The sequence below is a fragment of the Chelonoidis abingdonii genome, chromosome 14 (assembly GCF_003597395.2).
Source record: "Chelonoidis abingdonii isolate Lonesome George chromosome 14, CheloAbing_2.0, whole genome shotgun sequence".
NCBI classification, from domain to species: Eukaryota; Metazoa; Chordata; order Testudines; family Testudinidae; genus Chelonoidis; species Chelonoidis abingdonii.
This window is the reverse complement of record NC_133782.1, coordinates 35,127,312-35,150,301: the sequence shown is the minus strand read 5'-3', so window position 1 is coordinate 35,150,301 and position 22,990 is coordinate 35,127,312. Positions and strand designations below refer to the sequence as shown.

Sequence of the window (22,990 nt, the reverse complement as noted above, 5' to 3'; positions counted from 1 at the left end):
CAGGTCCCACACACGCTCCTGCAGTTCCTCCAAGGACTCCTCCAGGTCCCAGCCTGACCACCCGGCCTTGGTGCCCAGACGGCCCTCAACCTGTGCCCGCTCATGGGTACGTCTCAGCTGCTTAGTGCCCAGCCTGGGGAGGAAGCACAGGTAACAAACCTCCATCTAATCCATCCCCACACAAACACTGCCAGAGTCCCTAACTTACCCACCCCCTGTGCATCCCTCAGCCTGTGCCTGCTTGTAGGGGAGTCTCACACACACATCCTCCTGGGGAATGGGGAGCACAGCCCCACTCACTCCCTGTGAATCTTCTAACCCCAGGCTCCCTTCCTGCATCACCACAGACATCTACACATGCTCCCTCTGCAAGCCCTGCATACCCTCCTCTGCCCCACCATGTCTCCAGGAGCCTAGGATCCTAGCAGTGAGGGTGATGGGTTTCATGGGGCCCTGCTGGTACCTCTTGATCCTGTCCTCCTGCTTGCAGGCAAACTCCTTGAGCACCAGGTTCTCGTCACGTAGATGCAGGAACCCATTCTCCAGCTCTGCCCGGTTCATCTGGCTCACATGCTGCCTTGTCCACACCACCAACTCTGAAAGCCCAACATCAGGGAATGAGAGGCAAGGGGCTTGCACTGATTCTACCCTACAGGGACTAGGGCTAGTGTCTGGGACCAAGGACTGCTGGGCTCTCTCCAGAGTTCTGGGAGGGGAGTGGGGTCTAGTGGGTCTGAGCATATCTGTGAGCTCAGAAACAAGCAGTTGTGAAGTTGGGATCAGTGCAGAGGAGCACAGGACCAGCTAGGCCTCTGTGAGGAAAAGAAGGCAACCAGCCCCCCCGTCCCAGTTTAGGAGTGGAAAGGTCTGAAGGCGGTTCCCATGGCTGACAGCTCAGGGCTGAAACCCACAAAGAACTTAACATCTGTAGAGTCTGATAGTGGCGTGCTTGCAGGAGCACCTCAAGGGACAGGGCTTGGACACAAGTCAGTGACAGCAAGTCCTGACCTGCCGAGGGTAAAGGAAGAGAATGGGAAGCAGCAGTGGCTGCTGCAGGAGGAAGAGCTATAGCTAAATCTTCCTGCAGAGCCAGCCCATTAGAGAAAAGGACGAGAAGCTGGAGGGTATGGAGACTGAAGTTGCAGTTTTAAAAAAAGAACTAAGCACTGGGTTCCTTGGGGAGAAAGAGGGTCTGCGCTGAGAGTCTGCCCATTACACACCAGAAGTGTGGGGGCCACATGGCTGCAGTCACAGGAGAAAGAGTTGGGAAGCTAGCAGACAGCACAATGTTAGGCCGAACAGCTGAGGGAAGGGCAGCTTTGACTCAAGACTAAAGATTGTCATTCAGGGAGAAGTAGGGGTAGGAGATGAACTGAAGTGGGGTCTGTTATGGGCTGTGATGGAGGTTGTACAAAAGGGGATGTGAAACTGAGTGTTTGGGTCCATTCTGTGGTGTGGATCCCCAGCTCGGTATTTGTCTGTCTGAGCGGGCTGTGCTCCTCGAGACAAGGAGGCTGCGCTAGCCCTCACCCCCAATTGGTGAAGTTCTGGCTGGTGTTTTACCTGCTGCAGAAGCAGGCAGTAGCTAGCAGGGGGGTGGGTCCATATGTTTTTGTTGTAGGAGGATGAGCACATTAAAAGGCACTTCCCCAGTAAGAACTCAGACTTCAGGGAAATGGACTGTATCCCCGGGAAAGACTGCCTCTCTGGACTAGGGGATACCTGTCTCCTGCAGAGAGCTGTGTTTGGGGAAAGTACCCTGTCTGTGCCCCACTGCCCCCTCTGAATGGGGTGGTGACCTCAGCCTGTGTCAACCCTGAATCTCCTCACTGTTTGTGTGGGGTGGGCCCCTTTGCTCACCTCTCATCCGGGTCTTCGGCTCCTGGGCCTTCGTGGGACGAGCAATGGCTGACACATCTAGGAAGTCACCACAAAAGCAGTTAGAGCATCACGCTGTCATGGGCAGCAGGGGCGCTGGGATGAACCCAGGGACAGCAGTGAAAGTGAGGAGGATGGGGGTAGATGAGGGGGACAGGAGAAGAGGAAGGGGGATCAGGGAGGGTTGAATGGGTGAGGGGATGAAGAGTAGATGGAGGGGTCAGATGGGTGAGGGAGGCTGGGAGGAGGCCTTGGAGGTCAAAGAAGGAGTCTGGGGGTCCCTGTGCCCTCACCCCTTCCTTGGGATTCCTGCATTGTTGTTGTGATGTGGCCCTGACCTTGAATAGCTGTGATCACTGAGGGCTTCGGACTGCTGTCTCTGACAGGCAGGTCTCCAGCTGTCTCATCCAGCAGGAGTAGTGACATTGCAGCAGGCTAAGCACAGTCTGGAAGGCAGGGAGAGAAGCAGTTACAGGTGGCCCTCGGGGGTCCAACCCCCAGTCATGTCCCACAGTGGGTGAGACCCAGGGCCGGCGCTACCATTTAGGCAGCCTAGGCAATCACCTAGGGCACCAGGATTATTGAGGGAGCGGCATTTTGCCAGGGGGGCGGCAGGGGGCTCCAGTTGACCTGCCGCAGGTATGCCTGCAGAGGGTCCGTTGGTCTGCAACTCTGGTGGAGATGCCGCAGTCATGCCTGCAGATAGTCAGCTGCTCCCGCGGCTCCGGTGACCTCCTGCAGGCATGCCTGCGGTAGCTCCACCGGAGCCACAAACCAACAGACCCTCCCCAGGAATCCCTGCGGCAGCTCCACCAGAGCCGCGGACCAACGGACCCTCCGCAGGAATGCCTGCGGCAGCTCCACCGGAGCTGCAGGATCAGCGCGGGGGGCGGCGAAATGGCCATGCACCTAGGGCGCGAGAAACCCTGGCACCAGTCCTGGTGAGACCAGCCTGGAGGGGGCAGAGCTGCAGCTTGGACACTTGTGGGGAAAGACCACCAGGGCTTGGATCTGCAGCTGCCTCATTACCCTGGGGCAAATCATTCACATATCCATGGATATATGGGATACCAAGGTGGCCTCCTCCCTCTGCTCTGCTCCTGGGGGTGGGATAGGGGAGCAGCTCAGCTCTGAGGTTGGACCTCCACTCCAGGCCTCACATCTGCACTATCTACTCCATCCGTCTGGCCCCCCTACCCCAGCTGGTGGGTGCTTGTCCCCCTCACTCACAACCCCCTCCCAGCCTGCTGACTGCTCTGTCCCTGGAAAGAGCTGTCTTGGCAGCTGTGGAGGAGGATTTCCTTCCCAGCTAATCTGCTCCCATCTGACAGAAAGCAGTGCAAGCCCCTTGAAGATCCACAGCCCAGTCATGCCCATGTGAGGGCATGGGGATATAATGGCAGAGATGTGGCACAAGGAACAGCACTGACTTGAATCAGACTGAACAGCCAGCTTCTGTGCAAGCTTCCTCCAGACATCACTGAGCTCCCTCCACCCCAGTTCTGCTGAAACCTCTCAGTCCAGACACAGAAGGCCACTGCTTTCCCAGCCCTGGACTCTCCATGCCCCACAGCTCTACCAGTGCCCCTCGCACCCAACCCACAGACCCTGTGCTATTCCAGCCCAGGGCTCCTCTAACTGTGCTAAGGTCCGTCACGCCACATCTAGAGATTCGCTGCTCTCTCAGCCGAGGGCTCCATAACCTGAGCACAGCTCAGTCAATACCCCACTCCTGACCTGCAGCCCCCTGCTAACACAGACCAGGGTTCCCTCAAGTTCTGCCAGTGCCCCTTGCTCATGACTTGTAGCTGCACAGTCTGACCTCAGCTCTACCAATGTCCCTCACTACCGACCCACAGTTCTCCTCCTATCCCAGCCCTGGGCTCCCCCATAGCTCTGCCAGTGCCTCTCTGTCCCAACCTACAGCTTCCCTGCTGTCTCAGCCCTGCATTTTTACTCTGCTCCATCTCACCTTGCCCGTCACTGTCTCCTGTCCTGGTGTTCTGCCCAGTGCCAGTGTGAGTCTGGAAGGAGAGTGTAAATCTCTTGTAATCCTCTGCTGTGTAAGCTCATTAGGCCAGGAGGAGGGACGGAGGGGGGAGTCTTGACACCTTGTGCAGCATGAGGTTAAGCAGAGGGGTAAATTCTCCTCACCCCTGGGGCATTCCTTTCATGTATAATCCTTCTGCCCCTCTGAGTTGGCAGCAACAAGGGCCGGGTTCAGTATCCAGGGGTTTCGTTTCAATAACACAATGCCAAACCAGCTCGAGCCCCCACCCAGTGACCTGGGACACTTACATATCACGCCCCCGGGCGCCTCTAGGAGGCAATACTTCCCCTCTCGCAAGCACTGAGTCTGAGTGTAGCAAAATCCTTTTAATAAAGGAGGGAAACAATGCGGCATCACATTGGAGAAACACCATAAACAGAATTATAACACAAACCCTAAGCAAAACACCCACCTCCAAGTATGTTTGGCAATGTCCTTTCCCCCTTAGGGTCTTAAGTCCAATCACCCCAAAGTCCAACAACCCAAAAGTCTCTGGTCAGTGACACCCCAGAGTTTAAAAGTTTATCTGCAGAGTTTTACCCCCCCCCAGCCTGGGTGGAAATGGGGGGGGCACACACAGGGTGTTAAGGGGCACTTACATGGGCCAGGGCCAACTGCTCCGCCTCTCCGTGGAGTTCTGCTGCAGCCTTCACCACGACCAGCTCCACTACACCAGCTGTGCCGCTCCTCCAGCCGACCACGTGAGCCACTCCAGCCATCCCCGCAAACCGCTCCACTCTGCTCACTGTTCCATGGGCTGCTCCAACATGCTGCAAACTGCTCCGCTCTGCCAGCCGCTTAGCAATAGATCTTCAGGCTCCCCCACTAGTTAACACAGCACTCAGTGATCTCAGCTCAGTAAGCTTAGCTCTTTTAGTGATTTCAGCTCTTAGTGATTTCAGCTTAGTAGTAGGGGAGCCCCGGTGCTGGTGCACCATTGGCCCAACATGAATTCAGCTCAGCAGTCTTTAGATGGACTCCTAATGGAATCAAAACTAGCTCTACTCTATAATAGTAGAGAGAGAAGAATGTGCTATTGGTGTTCCAGGCCCTCAACAGGGGCCCATACCATCAGATACACACACCAACCCCCAACCTCTGTCAATTCACTAGGTTTTGGAACCCATGTCCCTTGTCTAGCAAGTACTACTTTACTGAGGTTGAGTCATCTCTGTCATAAAGCAGTCTCATAGTTCCTCATTCACATAATCAAGGTGACAACACTATTCTTCCTGCCCCAATAACACAGAAATTGGGGATCCCAGAGCTGTCAGAATAACCATCCCAGGCTGCCATGGGCTATGCTAGGTGAGGTGGGTGTGCCAATGCAAATACCTGAAATTCCTTTCCACACACTCTGAAATTCTTTCCACACTCCCCATAATTCACCACCAGGTGTCAGGATAGAGCTCACCCTGACTCTGCTTACACATGCAACTGGGATCACAGGAGGCACTAGCTGGGGGTAGGGGCGGAGAACAGCCCCAGGGATGGGCTTTCCAGCTCAGTACCCATCTGTGTCTGGGACATTGCCAGAGGGAGCCTGTGAGTCTAGAGAGCAGAAGAAAGTGACAAGGGCTGAGGTCACCAGGGGACACCAGGAACTGGGGGTGGGAGATGACTCTGGGCAGGGAAGAGAGGGAGACTCTGGTCTGGACGTCTGTTGCAGGGACCCCATGTGTCTGTGCTGGGGCCTTGGCGCTTGAAGAAGGGCTTTGCTGATGTTGTTCCCTGATGCACCAGACAGCAGTGCTCTGCGGAGTCCTTACTGTGCTGATGCCTCTGTCACAGACTCACAGATCATGCCCAGTCGTGGCCCCATGCGGTCCATGGGGGGTGCCCCTTTCTCAGGGGCCACTCTTTCTCGGGGTCAGGCCCCTCCACCTCCTGAAGCTGCACCTCTCTGAGCCTTAGCTCATCTGTCTCTGCCGTGGGCCCCCTCAGGGAGTCCCCTCGCTCTGGACCCCCTGGGCCTCCACCCCCCAAGGGGTTGATGCAACCCTGTTCTCTAGACCAGAGTGACTCTCAGCCAGCATAAAACAGGAGGGTTTATTGAGAGCTGAACACAGCACAGAAACTCTCAGGGCCTCAGGCCTGGCCTCCCTCAGCACAGCATATCCCAGTCTCCCTGCATCCAGGTGGGCTCTGCCTGCTCCCCCTCTCCAGCCCAGAGCAGGGCCGCCTAGAGGATTCAGGGCGCCTGGGGTCTTTGGCGGGGGGGGCCTGCTGCCGAAGATCCGGCAGTTTGGTGGACTTTGGCGGTGGGGGGTCCCAGGGTGGAAGGCCCCCCTCACCGCTGAACTGCCGCCAAAGACCCACCCCGGGACCCACCGCCGAAGTGCCAGAAGGACCCCCCCGCTGTGGGTCTTTGGGGTACTTTGGTGGCAGGTCCTGCGGTTGAAGGATCCCCCCAGCCGAATTGCCAGTGATGACCAGGAGTGGAAGAAGCTCCCCACTCCAGGGGCCCCAAAAAACTCTCGTGGGGACCCCCGCAGGGCCCAAGGCCTGGGGCAAATTACCTCTCTTGCCCCCCTCTCTGGGAAGCCCTGGCCCCAAGCTCCCCCTGCTTCCCAGCTGGGCCTCCGATATGCCCAGCCCCAAGCCCCACCTCTGTTCATTGTCTTCTCTACAGGTAAACAGGGTGTAAACAGGAAGGCTTGGGTCTCCTCTCCTCTCAGCCCTCTTCTGGCCCCCTCTGGCTGGAACCAGCTGGTCAGGTCACCGGGGTCTTCTCTTCGCAGCCCACTGTTCTCCCACTGGCCAGAACCAGCTGTGACTCCTGAGCTGGGCTGTGGGTCGTCAGGTCACCAGCTGCTGGGGTCTCCATCCTCCAGGCCATTGACTGGGGTCCCAAGTTCCCTCTCCGGTCCTCTGTAACAACAAACTCCCTCTCCCCTCCACTCGTTAAACCAGTAACACACGAGGACACTGAGTCCCACTCCCTCTGCATGCAACCCACTGGAAAACACAGAAAAACCAAGAAACCCCCCCACTTCATCACAGCCTCATAGTGCAGACACACTTCCAGCCTCAGCCCACAGTACTGCCAAGGATCCTCACACACCCTTAGCCCCCGGTACTGACAGTGTCCTTCCCCCGGGCCCCCCGCCCCCACCACCACTACTGTCCACCACCTCTTTCTACAGCCTCTTTTCCCCCAAGGACTCCCCAGTGGCTGCCTGTACCCTCCCATCCCGCAGACAGTCTTGCTCAACCCCTCACTCCCCATACACACAGCCTCCTTCACTTGCCCTGCTCCCACATCCTTCCTCTTCCTCTGGTGAGTCAGAGGCAGACAACTGAAGTGCCCGAAGGAACTGTATCTCTGATGGCTCCCTGGCACCACCTGCCCATGTTACACTGGCTCTCTGTGGTTTGGGATGAAGTTCAGGAGGTTACTAAGCAGTTGCTGAGGCATGTGGGAGTGTTTGGTGTGCTGGTGAGTGATGTGCATATATCTGCATGTATGTGCACCCATCTTCGTGGTGGGGGGATTGTGAGGGGCATGTCTGTGCATATGGGGGGAATGTGTTAAGCGTGTGTATGGGGAGAAATATGAGGATGGTTTGTGCCTCTCTAGAGATGTGTCTTGGGGAAGCGTGTGCATGTTGTGGAAATGTGTGACAGATGTGCACAACCCAGAGGGACATGCAAGAGGTGTGTGAGGCTGTGGAAGGGGGACTGCAAGGGGCCTGTGTGTGTACCTGCATGAGAGGAATGAATGACAGGTGTCTATATGGGTGGGAGGATGTGGGGGCTATCCATGCAGCTGCACATGGCTGGGGAACTGAAGGGTATGTATGGGGGGTGGGGATTGTGTGTGCCTCTACACGTGTGGGATGGAATTGGGTGGGGGGTCTGCATGTAGGGAATCTGAAGGGTATCTGGATCTGTGAGGGGTGAGTGTTTCTGTGTACATGGGAGAGGTTGTGAGGGGTATTTGTGCGTCTGTATATGAGGGCATTGTGAAGGAGGTGTGGCAGGCGTGTGGGGGAGTCTGTCTTTGGGGAGTTGTGGGTCTGTATATGCATGTGTGAGAGCGGTGTGTGTCTGTGTGTGTGGCTTGTGGGTGTAGGTGTGGTTGGGGGGTGTCCATGTGGGGGGAGGAGTTGTGAGGGGATGTGGGGACTGTGACATTCTGTATGTTGCGAGAGCATCCTGTAAACCACCCCCCCAGGTTCCTCATCTGTATATAATTGTGATATTACATAGAAAGCATGCCTTGTAAGGTATCAGGGGAAAGAGTATGATCTGCTGAAGGTCATTTCTCTATCCATATATGCATATATTTAATACATGTGAAGTTATGAGGATTGTGTTGTATGGTTGTCACTAAAACATGCTAACAAGGAGTCCAGTGGCACCTTAAAGATCAACATTTATTTGAGCATAAGCTTGTGTGGGTAAAAAAACTCACTTCTTCAGATAAATGGAGTGAAAATTACACTTGCGGCACTTGCAGCGGTATTCGGAGTGGTGCACTCTGGGCAGTTATCCCACAGAGCACCTCTTTCTGCTGCTAAGACTTGTGGGTAGGTGGATGGGGTCATGCAGCATCCTGGGTCCTGTCCCAATGCCCCATGATGCATTGCTTTGCATCCCAGAAATCCCTGTGCTTTTGTCCACATTTGGCACCATCTTTCAATGGTTTGTGTACTGCGCTCCCTGCTTCTTCGGGCTGCAGCAATGGATCCCGAACTGCTGACTAGTATGCTGTTCGCTCTGACCAACATGAGTGGCAGTGGAGTTATTCCCTAAACTACAAAGGCAAGAGGAGTGTGACATTGATCTTGTCACATGTACTAGCTATGACATGAGATTGCTTGTGGCATTCACGGAGGTGCTGACCACAATGGAACGCCACTGTTGGACTTGGGAAACAAGCATTGAATGGTGGGATCACACTCCTCCATCAGTGTAAGCTATGGCAGTATCCAGTGCTGGCTGAAATTCCCAGCCTATGCTTAGCTTGTGCCCTTCACTGTCACGTATTCAAGCAGACTTTGTGGTTACTGCCTGCCTCGCTCAGACATTTCTATCTGCAGAGAGTAAATGTAATGTAACTAAACCACAGCTGCTGAGTATCTGACTCCCCTGAGACACGCTGCCTTGGAGACAGAGGAGATAGGGTGTCAGTGAGCCCTAACGTGGCAGCACGACCCTATGGTGAGTGCTTTATTGATTGATTTTACTTATCTAAGATGCCTTTACCTGACAAACTCTGTTTTCTTTATTCACTCTCTGGGGTTTAAAGGCACCTGTCCTCTTGCTATCTATTACTGCATTTATTTCTTATCTATCCACCTCCAAGGTGGAGGTGGGGGCCGTGGCAGCAAGCACTATCTACTCCAAAGAGCTGCCAGCCTAAACCCAAGGCAAGGACCAACAGGTGAGAGCAGCAAACAAAGGGGGTGGAACTGGAGAGCAGGGTTACGGGTACTGGTATCATGGACATAGCTCTACCCAGGTGCCTGGCTGCACAGCTTTGATAGAGTGGCAGTAAGAGGGTCTTTCATTCATTTATAAAGTGCTTTTTTTTGGGATGCGAAGCTCTTTAAGTGAAGGCTCCATTCCATTTCAGACACCTGTGCCATGGGTCCAGTGCAGGCTGGTCACTGATACAGAGCAATCTGTATCTGGAACCTGGGCACAAACAAACACTACACATTTTAATATGATTCAGTGTAAATATATACATCTAGAAACAAAGAATGGAGGCAATACTTACAGAATGGGACAGTCTTTCCTGGGAAGCAGTGAGACTGGAAAAGATTTAGGGGTCATGGTAGACCAGCTGAATATGAGTGATGCTATGCCCAAAAGGGCTAATGCAATCCTTGGTTGCATAAACAAGTGACTCTCAAGTAGACCTGGAAAGATAATGTAGCAAAAAAATTAAGCAATTTGCAAACATTTAGAAGACGGGTGGGCAAACTTTTTGGCCCGAGGGCCACATCTGGTTATGGTAATTGTATGGTGGGCCATGAATGCTCACAAATTTGGGGGCTGGTGTGCAGGAGGGGGTGAGGGCTCCAGCTGGGGGGGAGGGGCTCTGTCAGGCTCTGTGGTGGGTCCAGAAATGAGGAGTTCAGTGTGCGGGAGGGGGCTTCTGGCTGGGGATGAGGGTTTGGGATGCAGGAGGGTGCTCTGGGTTGGGATCAAGGGGTTCAGAAGGCAGGAGGGAGATATGGGCTGGGGCAGATGGTTGGGGCATGAGAGGGGATCAGGGCTGCAGGCTCTGGATGGCGCTTACCTCAAGCAGCTCCCAGAAGCAGCGGCATGTCCCCCCTCTGGCTCGTACACGGAGGCGCAGACAGGCAGCTCTGCATGCTGCCTCATCCACAGGCGCTGCCTCTGCAGCTCCTATTGGCCATGGTTCCCGGACAATGGGAGCTGTGGGGGTGGCGCTTGGGGCGGGCACAACATGCTGAGCCCCTTGGCTGCCCCTATGTGTAGGAGCTGGAGGGGGGTCATGCCGCTCCTTCCAGGAGCTGTGCAGAGCCACAGTACACAAGGAGCGGGGCAAGCCACCTAACCTGCTCTCCAGTGGGAGCTCGAGGGATGGATTAAAATGTCTGAAGGGCCAGATGTGGCCTCCAGCCCGTCGTTTACCCACCCCGATCTAGAAGATAATAAGGTGATAAGTAAGGGTCAGGATCGATTTGTCAAGAACAAATCCTGTCAAACCAATCTGATAGCTTTTTTTGACAGGGTAGCAAGTCTTGTAGTTAGGGGGAAGTGGTTGATGTGGTATATCTTGACTTTAGTAAAGCTTTTGATACTGTCTCACATGAATTTCTCATGAACTAGGGAAATGCAACCCACACGGAGCAACTATAAGGTGGGTGGATAACTGGTTGGAAAACCATTCTCAGAGGGTAGTTATCAGTGGTTCACAGTCATGCTGGAAGGGCATAATGAGTGGGGTCCCACAGGGAGCAGTTCTGGGTCCGGTTCTGTTCAATATCTTCATCAATGATTTAAATAATAGCATACAGAGTACACTTTTATAAAGTTTACAGATGATACCAAGCTGGGAGGGTTGCAAGTGCTTTGGAGGACAGGACTAAAATTCAAAGTGATCTGGACAAACTGCAGAAATGGTCTGAAGTAAATAGGATGAAATTCAATAAGGACAAATGCAAAGTACTCCACTTAGGAAGGAACAATCAGTTGCACACATACAAAATGGAAAATGAGTGCCTAGGAAGGAGTACTACAGAAAGGGATCTGGGGGTCATAGTGGACCACAAGGTAAATATGAGTCAGTGTAACACTGTTGCACTGCCCCCTACCTCTCCAGAAAAAAAAAAGGCACAAACATCGTTCTGGGATATATTAGGAGGAGGGTTGTAAGCAAGACACAAGACGTAATTCTTCTGCTTTACCCCATGCTGATTAGGCCTCAACTAGAGTCTTGTGTCCAGTTCTGAGTGCCACATTTCACGAAAGATGTGGACAAATATTGGAAAAAGTCCAGAAAAGAGCAACAAAAATTATTAAAGGTCTAGAAAACATGACCTATGAGGGAAGATTGAGTTTGTTTAGTCTGGAAAAGAGAAGAGTGAGAGGGGACATAACAGTTTCAAGTACAAAGAAGGTTGTTACAAGGAGGATGGGGAAGAATTGTTCTTCTTAACCTCTGAGGATGGGACAAGAAGCAATGGGCTTAAATTGCAGCAAGGGTGGTTTAGGTTGAACATTAGGGAAAACTTCCTAACTGTCAGGGTGGTTAAGCACTGGAATAAATTGCCTAGGGAGGTTGTGGAATCTCCATCATTGGAGATTTTTTAAGAGCTGGTTGAACAAACCCCTGTCAAGGATGGTCTAGATAATACTTATTCCTGCCATGAGTGCAGGGGACTGGACTAGATGACCTCTCAATGATAAATTGGAGAGGGTTCAGAGAGGAGCCATGAAAAGGATTAGAAAATACATTTATAGTGATAATCTCAAGATCAATCTATACAGTTTAACAAAAGGAAAGGTTAAGGGGTGACTTGATTACAGTCTGTAAATACCTACATGGTGAACAAATATTTCATAACGGGCTCTTCATCTAGCAGAGAACAGTATAACCAAACCCAACTGCTGGAAGTTGAAACTAGCCAAGTTCAGACTGGAAATATGGCGTAAATAATGACCCTTCCAGTTTAAAAAAAAAAATTGACCAAGGGCGGTATGGTGTGCTGCTAACACTGGTTTTGGGGATAGCAAAGAAACACTGGGACATTCACACTTAATAAACTCTCCAGAGGAAGCAGTTTCACAACCAACAAATGCAGATTAGAGCACATATAGACATGGAAGAGCCATGGCAATGGAGAGCCAGGATCCTTGCTTGGGAGAACACACAAGCAAAGTTTATGGAGATGACCATTTGGTACAAATGTTTTGAACTGTTGCTGATTAGTTTTAACAAAATGAGAAAGCTTTCTAAGCATGTGAGCTTTCTCTGGCTCCCTCCCTCCCACACTCAACACTATCATTTCTGAAACTCCCTCTTAGCCATATATGTTCATGTCCATATCTCCAAAAGGTCCAATAGCCCATTCCTCAATCCCCCTGCCTCCCATTTAATTTTTCAGTGAGATGTTTTTAAGTTGCAGTTTACTGTCACTTTTCTTCATGAGGTACACAGAGTCAAATGTGCCTGTCACAGGATTGGGTGTCCCCTTTACCAAGCCAGGCTTATTCAAAATATGCTGGATGCTATCACTATCCACTGTGGTGCTGTAAAGTCCTTGACTCCTTCTAATCAAGGAACATAATCCTGACCTGAGAGTGTAATTCAATAAAATAAAAAAAATGGAGCAAGTTACTGCTACTGCATGACTGAGCTAAGACAAAAGCTTATGCTCAAATAAATTTGTTAGCCTCTAAGGTGCCATAAGTACTCCTGTTTTTTTCAAGAGGTATAACAGGTAGTACAGGGCTGAGCTAAAGGGTAAGTATTTCCAATTCTACACTAAAGTGAAATGGCATTTTCCCCACAAGCTGTATTCCTAATCATTTGGGTCTGAGGATGGTGTCTAAATGGTATCTTGGTGCTGTGCTTACATTTTATAGCTCACCTTGGACAATGAGTCTATAAGACAACCTGAGCTGGCTTTCAGTAAAAATGCTGCCTGTCGATCTAAACTCAGGACATGATTCTGCTCTCATATTTTCAAAGTAGCTCAGCTCCCTCTCCGGTCCCTAAATGAAGTGGCCAGAGTTTCACAAGCTGAGTACTGAGTTCTCTTGAAAATATGACCATTTATTTGGCAGTGCCTCAGTTCCTGGAGTGAAACATGGGGATTGTGATGGGGCAATGACTCACAGGGCGGCGCCCCCTGCTGCTCATCCTGGGAATTAGCTCTGTCCACTCAGGAGCACCCTCTGCAGGCCAGTGTCTTGCTTGCTGCTAGCCCCGGTGTCCCTCCCAGACCCCGGTGTCCCTTCTCTTGGGGTTCTGCCCCCTGCAGTCCCCAAAATCTCACTGGGTCTCCACCCCCTGGGGAACCCTCAACCCCTTATCCCCACCTCAGTCTTGGGCTACTGCCAATCACTATCCAGTCCTCGCTCACTGGGGCGGACTGCAGTATAATTGCCACTCATCATTGGCAAGGAGGGTTTGGATCTGCTGCCTTTGCCTACACTTGGGCTGCCCCTCTGCAACCCCAGTACCTTTCTTGGCCTTTAAATAAGGCCTGCAGCCTGGGGGTTTTCCAGGGCAGAGCTCTGCAGCTCCTCTGGCCTTTCCCCAGCCCTGCTCCACTCTAAGCACCCTGCTCAGCTCCCAGCAGCCAGCCCCATCCCTCTCCACAGCTAGAGACAGACTTCCTTAGCTCCAGCCTAGAAGCCCCTTTATAGGGCCAACTGCAGCTGCTTCCCCAATCAGACCAGGCTTACTAATTCCCCACCACAGATCTCTCGCAGGGCTGTTTTGAGCCCTTCAGGGAAGGAGCAGGGTTACTGCCCTGCTACAAGGATATCATCACCCACTTTCTCCCACTCTTGATCTATTCACACTGTATGCTCTTCGAGTTTGTTACTGTGTGTTTGTATGATGCCTAGCATAGTAGGGCCCTGATCTCATCTGGGAATGCTAGGTGTTGCCACAGTACAAATAAACAGATCAGACACTCAGAGTACCTATACAGCACCAGTCACGTTAGGCTGGGATTTTCAAAGGACCCTTCAGGCTGGTTCTACACACAAACCTTCTTCAAAATGATTAAATCAATTGTAATTCACCCCTTTTGCTATTTCAGTTCAAGTCTGTGGGTAGACACTTTTATTTTAGAATAAAAAATTGTGTTAAATTGCTGTAGGGGACTCTTGAACCAAAAGGAGTACCCATACACAGACTGGCACTAAAACAACAACAGTGGTGAATTAAATCTGTTTTAGTTATTTCAGTGCAATTCTGTGTGTAGACCAGCCCTAGGCGAGTTACATGGGTGGCAGGTTTGTATAATTTTTGGTGGTGCCCAGAACAGGTCCAAGCAGAGTTGTCCTATCTGTAGGACAGACCGGGGTAACCACCCTGGGCCCCATGCTTTGGGGGGGCCCTGCACTTCAGGGGACATGGGGGCCAGGGTGGCCTGCGGGGTTAGTGGGGGGCTGGCACCAGCAGCAGTTAGCAACCCAACCCCAGTCTGCCCCAATCCACCCCTCTGGCTCCCGGCGTCACTCGGGGGAGGAGGCGGAAGCTGGAAAAAGGCAGGGCAGGGGCTTGGGGGAAGGGCATGGGCAGAGTAGGGGTGAAAAGAGGTGGGGCTGTGGTTTGGGGGAAAGGGTGTGAGTGGGTGCAGGGTGGATCGGGGTGGGCAGAGGTAGGGCAGGGTGGAGCAAGCTCGCATTAATCCAAAAAGGTGGCATTTTGTACTACTGTAAATAATGACCCAAGGGGCAACACAGTGGTGTATGGAGTCCAAAGCCCCTTCGCTGAAGAGGGTTGGAAAAGGGACTAAGCCGGGGGGGAGGTTCTGAGATGTATTTGACCCATGCATGGTGGAATTTTTGGAGCCAACGCCTAGCTGTCCTTGACTTTAGCCCTGGCCTGTGACTCTGATGAGCCTTTTCTTTCTGATGCTGGCACCACCTCACCACAGTGTTCAAGTGCCTCTCATGTTCATTATTTGGCAAAGCAAGGTCCCTAGGGGATTTCACTGAGTCTTCAGCTTCTCTCATTTCCACAGTTGTGGGAAGCTCTGCTTGAGGTTGTGGGGAGCAGTTGTTGTAAAGGTCATAAGATTATAGTGGAAAAGCTTTGTCAGAACAGAAGCCTTGCACGAAGAGCCAATGCTCAGTGCTTTTGTTTGCATTTAGTTTGTTGGGAGTTTGGGGTGGACTTTCATTGCTTAAGAGCATAACTGGCCTGCCAGGGGGACAGGAAGTTGTGACTGCTTCCTGACCAGACAGCCCAGCTTTGCTGTAGTGTTTGCACTAATAAGGAGGAGTTAAAAGTCTTAGTTTCAGGCTTGTTCTCTAGCTCAGATCCCAACACAAAGGTTACTAGACAGTGAAATCCCAACACTAGCTGTCTGATAAAGGGAGTAAATCATCAAGGACAGTTAGGTGCTTGGGTTGCCTTGCTTTTTCCCTACAGCACTTGTTTTTTCTGTCTCTTACAGACTCTTTGAGGAGTGCATTTTGGGAGTAAGTGGAGTGACTGTGTTCCCCTTGTGAGACAGTCACCCTGGAGAACTGGATGTAGCCTCCACTGTAGAACAGTGACCCTGAAGACAGGGGCCTGTGTCCCCTTCCATGCAGGATAGCAACCAAAGGCCTTGGTAACAATCACTGACTCTGCTGGGTAAGGTGAATATCATGGCCTCACCCTGTCCAATGGCCTTTAACACCACCAAATACTTCTTCATCCCCGTCTACTCTGTGGTATTGGGGGCTGGCTTGCTGCTGAACTGCCTGGCGCTTTAGACCCTGGTGTCCCAGATAAACAAGCCCATCGTCCTCTCTGTCTATATGCTGAACCTGGTAGTAGCTGACCTGCTGCAGACCCTGATGCTGCCCTTCTGGATCTACTACAGCTACTGGGATCACAACTGGGATTTGGGGGCTGGAGCCTGCGTGGCAGTCAGCCTGGGCTTCATCACTAACTTCTATGCCAAGAACGGCTTCCTGTGCCTCACTGCCATGGAGCGCTACATAGGTGTGGTCCATCCCCGGGTCCTGCACAAGCTCAGGCAGGTGCCATCACTGGAGTGGGAGACAAAGAGGCAAATCTACAGCTTCATCTCCCTCATCATCATCTCCTTCTTCCTGCTTTGTGCTCCTTACCAGGTGACCTCCTTCTACAAATACCAAAGGGAGATGGTTCAGAACAATGAAGGTCTCTGCCTCTTTGAGGCAAACCTCTTCATTTACAGCCAGGTAGCACTGTGCCTCACCACTCTGGGCAACGTCCTGGATCCTTTGCTGTACATCCTGCTCCTCAAAGACGTGCGTAAAGAACTTGGAAATCACTTAAAATGCAAGGTCTTGGGTCAGGATCACAAGTAGATTAGACAGAAATAGAGACACTGGCCCAGACCACTGCATAAGATACCCAGTGAGGTGGCAGAAACCCATTTGGACTTCAAGGTCCCTCCATTTGATCCTGGTCGGAATGCCAGGGCTTGGCCTTGCTCTCTGCTTCCCTTTGTGAAGCAGCTCTGCCCCCTGCAGCCAAGCATGGAAATATGATCCCCCAGGGACTTCTAGTGACTCAGAACTTCTTGGAGAAGCAATTCGATACCAAAGAGACAGGCTGAGTCAAACCATAAAAAACATTAGATTGGCTTATGAATAATAAATTTTAGGTCTTTTTGCCTTTATGGTTTGAGCTCCAGCTTTTCACTGCAAGTGGAGGGCTATTGTGCTCTTTTAAATGAACAGCATCATATAATTTCAACAGCTAGGACTTTAACATTTAATATTGACTCATGATAAAACTGAGAGGTGGCAATACCGAACAGATAGGTATAAAAAACATAGACCACTAGACTAGATTAGGATCTAGGAGTGGATATGGATGGATAGGAGCAACCTACAGCTGAGAAGATATTAATCCAAACTTACATGTGAGTGAATGTGTGAGAGAGAGACCCAGATCCCCACCAATGAAAAAAAACAAAACTCACCCTCAGCAAAAGCAGAAAAGCAACAAAATGCTGCCCATTGGGGAGAAAGACTCACAGCAGGCAAGGTGCTGTCAATTTAACCATGATGGGACAAAGAAAAAGGCACCTATGTCCATAGGCCCCAACTCTGTGGGTGCTCCGGGGCTGAAGCACCCACAGGGAAAAATTGGTGGGTGCTCTGCACCCACCAGTAGCCAAGCTCCCCACCCCAGCTCACCTCAACTCTGCCTCCTCTCCTGAGCGCGCCACATCCCCACTTCTCCTCCCAGCGCTTGCCACTGCAAAACAGCTGTTTCACAGCATAACAAGCTGTGGGAGGGAGGGGGGAGGAACAGGAACTCGGCACACTCAGGGGTGGAAGCAGGGAAGATGTGGGGATTTGGGGAAGGAGTCCAATAGGGGCAGGGAGGGGGAAGAGACTTTGGGGAAGGGGTTGGAATGGTGGCGGGGCAGGGGTCAAGTACCCACTGCCACCAGGAGAAGTTGGCACCTATGTGCACATCCATGCCACATCCCCAGCTCAGGCACTGAGTAGCCACAGAGACAGGTGATGGGAGAAATTGTCTATCCTCTGGCAGTGCCTCCCCTTTGCCCATCTCTCTCATCCCAAGTGCTGTAAAGTGGCACCACCAGTCCCCCACACACATTCTCTTGTCAAATTTTGGATTTTTAAACCAACCATCACCCGCATGGCAAATGGGGGCTGGAAGTTCTGGGAACAAATCTTCTACTGGTGTGGCTAGAGCCTGAGGCAGCCAGGCTGAAATTCTCCAAGCCAGACCTTTTACCCCTCCTACTAGGGGAAAGGTTAAATGTATCCCACAAAGGGGGATGGCAAAGACGGACCTAAGGTGGGTCCAGATCTACTGTCATCTCCTGTTATAGCAGCCCTCTGTCAGGGAAATACAATTAAATGTACCAGTCTGAATAAAATCCAGGTCACTAACCTCTGCTTACTGGCACTGGCCACCTCCTAACTGAGAGTGGGGGAGTGAGGGCTTCCTTCTACACTGGCTGGAGTAGCCTCCCTCATCTGCTTACTATGTGTTCTCCTTTGCATCTGACAGGTTTCAGAGTAGCAGCCATGTTAGTCCATACCCACAAAAAGAACAGGAGTACTTGTGACATGTGAATGTGTGCAGGACTCACCATTGCAGCGCCTCCTGCTGGTTCTCTCTGGGAATTAGCTTGTCCAGCCTCCAGAGCACCCTCTGCAAGCCGGTGTCCTGCTGACGCTTGACCCTCATGTCCCTCCCAGACCCGGTGCCCCATTATCTGGGGTACTGCCCCCTAGCAGTAACCCCTCATTCTCAGGGTCTCCCCTCCCCAGTGAATCCCCAACCCTCTATCCCCACCTTGCCTCAGTCATGGGCTACTGCCAGTCACAAACTAGCCCCCGTTCCCAGGGGCAGACTGCAGTATAAGCCACTAATCACTGGCAAGGAGGGTTTGGACCTGCTGCCTCTGCCTACCCGTGGGCTGCCCTCTGCAACCCCCAGTACTCATTGGCATTCTGCTAGGCCACAGCCTGGGACTTTCCTAAGCCCCTCAAGGCAGGAGCGGGTGACCACCCCGCTACATGGCACCTTAGAGACTAACAAATTTATCTGAGCATAAGCTTTTGTGGGCTACAGTCCACTTCATTGGATGCAGAAAATGGAACATATAGTGAGGAAATATAGATACACATACAGAGAACATAAGGTGGGAGTTGACCTACCAACTCTAAGAGGCTAATTCATTAAGAGGAAAAAACTTTTGTAGTCATAATCAAGATAGCCCATTACAGACAGTTTGACAAGACATGCGAGAATACTTCTGTGTTCCTGGAATGAGCTGCACTGTGTGGTGATGGGGGGCGGGGGCAGAGATCTGGGGTGTGCTGTTGGTATGGGATGTGGTCATGTGTCAGGACCTAGATAGCACTGTTGTGAACTGAAGGCCAGATGACTGCTGCAGAGGACACAGTGTCTGAAATGGCTCAAAGCTGCACTAAACCCTCCATATAGCTACTACTAGTGTTTCCCAGTGAGCAGACACCTCCTCATCCATCCTGGCAGTGGGGAGCACTGCTGGCTCCCTGCTTAAGATTGTTGTCTCATACAGCTCCATGCAGCCCCCTTCTCCTGTGCAAAGGGCCATGGCTTCCCCCCAGGGAAAGGGGCAGGGAGGAAGTTTTATTGGCCTCTGGTCTCCCCACGATTTTGGGATGGGATAGAGATGATAGATAGGATGCTTTAAAGTGGGCCCGAAGGCCCACGAGATAGGCTGAGCAGGTGATCACACGCTTGATGCATGAACAAGGGGGGCTCAGAAGGTGGATGAATGAAGTCAGCAAGCAGGAGCTGGGTGGATAAACCCCACCTTGCACTCAAGCTTGGGAAGTGCCGATAAAAAATTCTCAGTACTGATAAGGAAGATACTTGTGCGCCAAGAACTGCTCAAGGCCGTGAATTTTGTAATCAAATGCTTCACCAGGTGCCATTAATTAACCGCAGGCAATTAAATGCTTTAACTGTGATGTAAACTTGCTTATATAAATTTGTGCTGTATTGAAGAAAGGCGGGGAGGGGGCTGGTTCTGGTTCTCTGTGGAGAAAGGGCTTGTTCTTTGTTGCTTGTGTGCACGCATCAATAAATAACTTGGTTTCGGACTTTGCTGGGTTGCCTGTCTCTCTTGCAGTAAGACAACAAACCTGAAAAGTCTGGGATAAAGATAACCCCGACAGGGAGGATCCCTCTTCCTTCCCCCTGGAGGGTTTCTCCCCTGTTGGGCAGCACAGGCCAACCTGGCAGTAACTCTGTGGCAGGCTATGGGGTGTCATGCAGCCCCTGCCCAACAGAGAGTTGGCCACCCAGATTCTGTGTTCGAGCTAGTGAACAGGGGACTGCAAACAAGGGAGTTTGAGAGAGGGCAAAGGAGAGCCCCCTGCTGAAGGAACAAGGTGCGAGTACTAACCTTGGAGTGAGTGAGTTTGTTTGGCTATTTGTGTTTTTCTTTGTCATTCAGGTTATTTCAGGGTTTCTCAAACAGGGGTCGCCGCTTGTGTAGGGAAAGCCCATGGCGGGCCGGGCCGGTATGTTTACCTGCCCCGTTCGCAGGTCCGGCGGATCGCTGCTCCAGGCCATTGGGGGCGGCTGGAGGCAACAGCTAGTAAGTCCCTTGGCCCACACCGCTTCCAGCAGCCCCCATTGGCCCAGAGCAGCGATCTGTGGCCAGTGGGAGCCGCGATCGGCCAGACCTGTGGACGGGGCAGGTAAACACATTGGTCTGACCCGCCAGGGGCTTTCCCTACACAAGTGGGGACCCCTGTTTGAGAAACTCTGGGTTATTTCAATTACAGAGTTAATTGGGATTGTGTTTGGGGACAGTTTGAGCCTTTGTTCCCTTGTTCATCCTCAATCAGCCTTGTGATCACCCTCCCCCTGCGTGAGTAATGAGGGGGTAGGGCTGACCTAGGAGAGAAGGCCTTAAAAGCCAGAGCCTAAGTGAACAAGGGGAACTAGTGAACAGGGGACCTTGAACAAACAGGGGAGTTTGAGAGAGGGAGTTTGTAGGAGGGAGACAAGATAATATTGCTATGGTTTGGAAGGACCACATCGCCAGTGCCAATACTGCTCCCATCTCCTCCACCTATGCCTGTATCACAGGGCCAGCGAAAGGAAGTTTCGCGCCCTAGGTGAAACTTCCACCTTGCACCCACCCCCTAGCTAAACCTGCCCCTCCCACAGCAGCTAACTCAGCCCCTCCCCCCCAGGAAACTCCCCACGCAGCAGCTATCCCACCCCCCCAGCGACAGCTAACCCCTTCCCCCCTGCAGCTAACCCTGCCTGGGTAGACCTCCTGCGGAAACAAAGCCTGCCTGAGTAGCCTGCCCCAGCTCACCTTGGCTCCGCCTTCTCCACTGAGCATGTTGGTGCTGCTCTAATTCTCCTCCCCACCCAGGCTTGCGGAGCTGATTGGAGGAGACTTAGAGCAGGGCTGTGTGCTCAGTGGAGGAGGCAGAGCGGAGGTGAGCTGGGGCAGGGAGCAGTTCCCCTGTGCGCCCCCCCCCCCATTATTGCGGGCAACCCTTTCTGCACACCCCCCCACCCAGCTCACCGCCATCTCCTCACCTGAGGGGGCTTTTAGGCGCCTCCAACCACTAGGCGCCCTAGGCGGCCGCCTAGTTTGCCTAAATGGTTGCACCGGCTCTGCTGTATCCAGACAGAACCTAAGCACGGATGCCTCTATCCAGATCCTGGTCTGGATTTGCAGAAACTGTGGCCTGCACTTCTCACTCACAGAAAACCAGGCTGGGGAGGGACCCTCCAGTGTGAAAGGTGCCTGCTGGTGGAATCTCTCTGGAAGCAAATGGGAGAGGTACAGGAGGAGGTGGCTAGACAGAGGAGCATCTGTCCACAAGAGGAATCCATTGACAGTATTCATATGGAGACTTCCTAGGCTGAGGACACTGTCCAGCTAGACAGGATTGCTGTCATGCCCCCAGGGGAGGAGGATAACACTCTGATACAGAGAGGACACTGGCTGCTGGTTACTTCTGGCAGCAGGCAGTGCTCCACCCCTACTCCCAACCCACCCACTATGGTGATGGAGAACCGTTATGCTGCCCTCACAATGACTGATAAGGAATCATCCCCAAAGGTTGAAGAAGAGAAGCCATGTACTCCCTCCAAGGCTGGGAGGATCACAGCCACCACTCCCAAGGAGGAAACATAGGGTAGAGGTGGTTGGAGACTCTTCTAAGGGGGATGGAGGCACCCATCTGTTGCCCTGACATGGCATCCCGGGAGGTATGCTGTCTGCCGGGGGCCCGTATCCGAAATGTTACAGAGGCATTGTCGAGGATTATCCGGCCTTCTGACTACTACCCCATGCTGCTCATCCACGTGGGCACTAATGATACTGCAAGGTATGACCCTCAGCAGATCAGAAGTGACTACAGGGCTCTGGGAGTAAGGGTGAAGGAGCTGGGAACACAGGTGGTGTTCTCTTCAGTCCTTCCAGTCAAGGGTAGGGGCTCAGGTGACCAGATGTCCCGATTTTACAGGGACAGTCCCGATTTTTGAGTCTTTTTCTTATATAGGCTTCTATTATCCCCCACCTCCGTCCTGATTTTTTACACTTGCTGTCTGGTCACCCTAGTGAGGTCCAGGCAGAGACAGATGCATCCTGGAGGTGAATGCCTGGCTGTGAGGATGATGTTCCCAGGAAGGCTTCAGCTTCCTTGACCACAAGATGCTGTTCTAGGAAGAACTGCTAAACAGAGATGGGGTCCACCTGTCGAGGAAGGGAAAGAGCCAGTCTGTGGCCAAATATGCTAATCTTGTGAGGAGGGCTTTAAATTAGGTTCAACAGGGGCAGGTGACCAAAGCCCGCAGATAAGTCAAAAACAGAGACCTGGGACAAGGGTCGGAATCTGGGGGGAGCATGGGCTGTTATAGCAGAAATAAAGGAGAGATGAGACAGAATGAAGGGGTGGGGGAGGGAATCAAATCAGTATCTTAATTGTCTGCATACTAATGTGAGAAGTATGGGGAATAAGCATGAAGAACTCAAAATGCTAGTAAATAAACACAGCTATGACATAGTTGGCATCACAGAGACTTGGTGGAATAATACACATGACTGGAATATTGGTATAAAACAGGGATTGGCAGCCTTTGGCACGTGGCTCACCAGGGTAAGCACCCTGGCTTCCCACAGCCCCCATTGACCTGGAGTGGAGGACCGCAGGCAGTGGGAGCCGCGATCGGCCGAAACTGCTGAGGGGCAAGTAAACAAACCGGCCTGCCCCGCCAGGATGCTTACCCTGGTGAACTGTGTGCCAAAGGTTGCTGATCCCTGGTATAAAAGGATAGAGCTTGCTCAAGATGGACAGGCAGAGAAAACAGGGAGGAGATGTTGCCTTATATATTAAAAATGTACATACCTG

General features: G+C 52.2%; 1 long non-coding RNA gene and 1 pseudogene across 2 annotated transcripts; one reads left to right on the top strand and one right to left on the bottom strand.

Moving 5' to 3' along the window:
- Window positions 1-8,289: 8,289 nt before the first annotated feature.
- LOC142047741 (uncharacterized) lies at window positions 8,290-21,708 on the bottom strand. Of its 2 annotated transcripts, XR_012657014.1 has the most exons (3): window positions 18,003-18,173; window positions 14,066-14,191; window positions 8,290-9,798 (listed from the first exon to the last, which is right to left on the bottom strand). It is a non-coding gene; the product is annotated as an uncharacterized LOC142047741 (long non-coding RNA). The 2 variants fall into 2 exon arrangements; XR_012657015.1 differs by lacking the exons at window positions 14,066-14,191; window positions 18,003-18,173 and adding an exon at window positions 21,171-21,708.
- LOC116828033 (G-protein coupled receptor 4-like) lies at window positions 15,506-16,435 on the top strand (annotated as a pseudogene).
- Window positions 21,709-22,990: the final 1,282 nt, after the last annotated feature.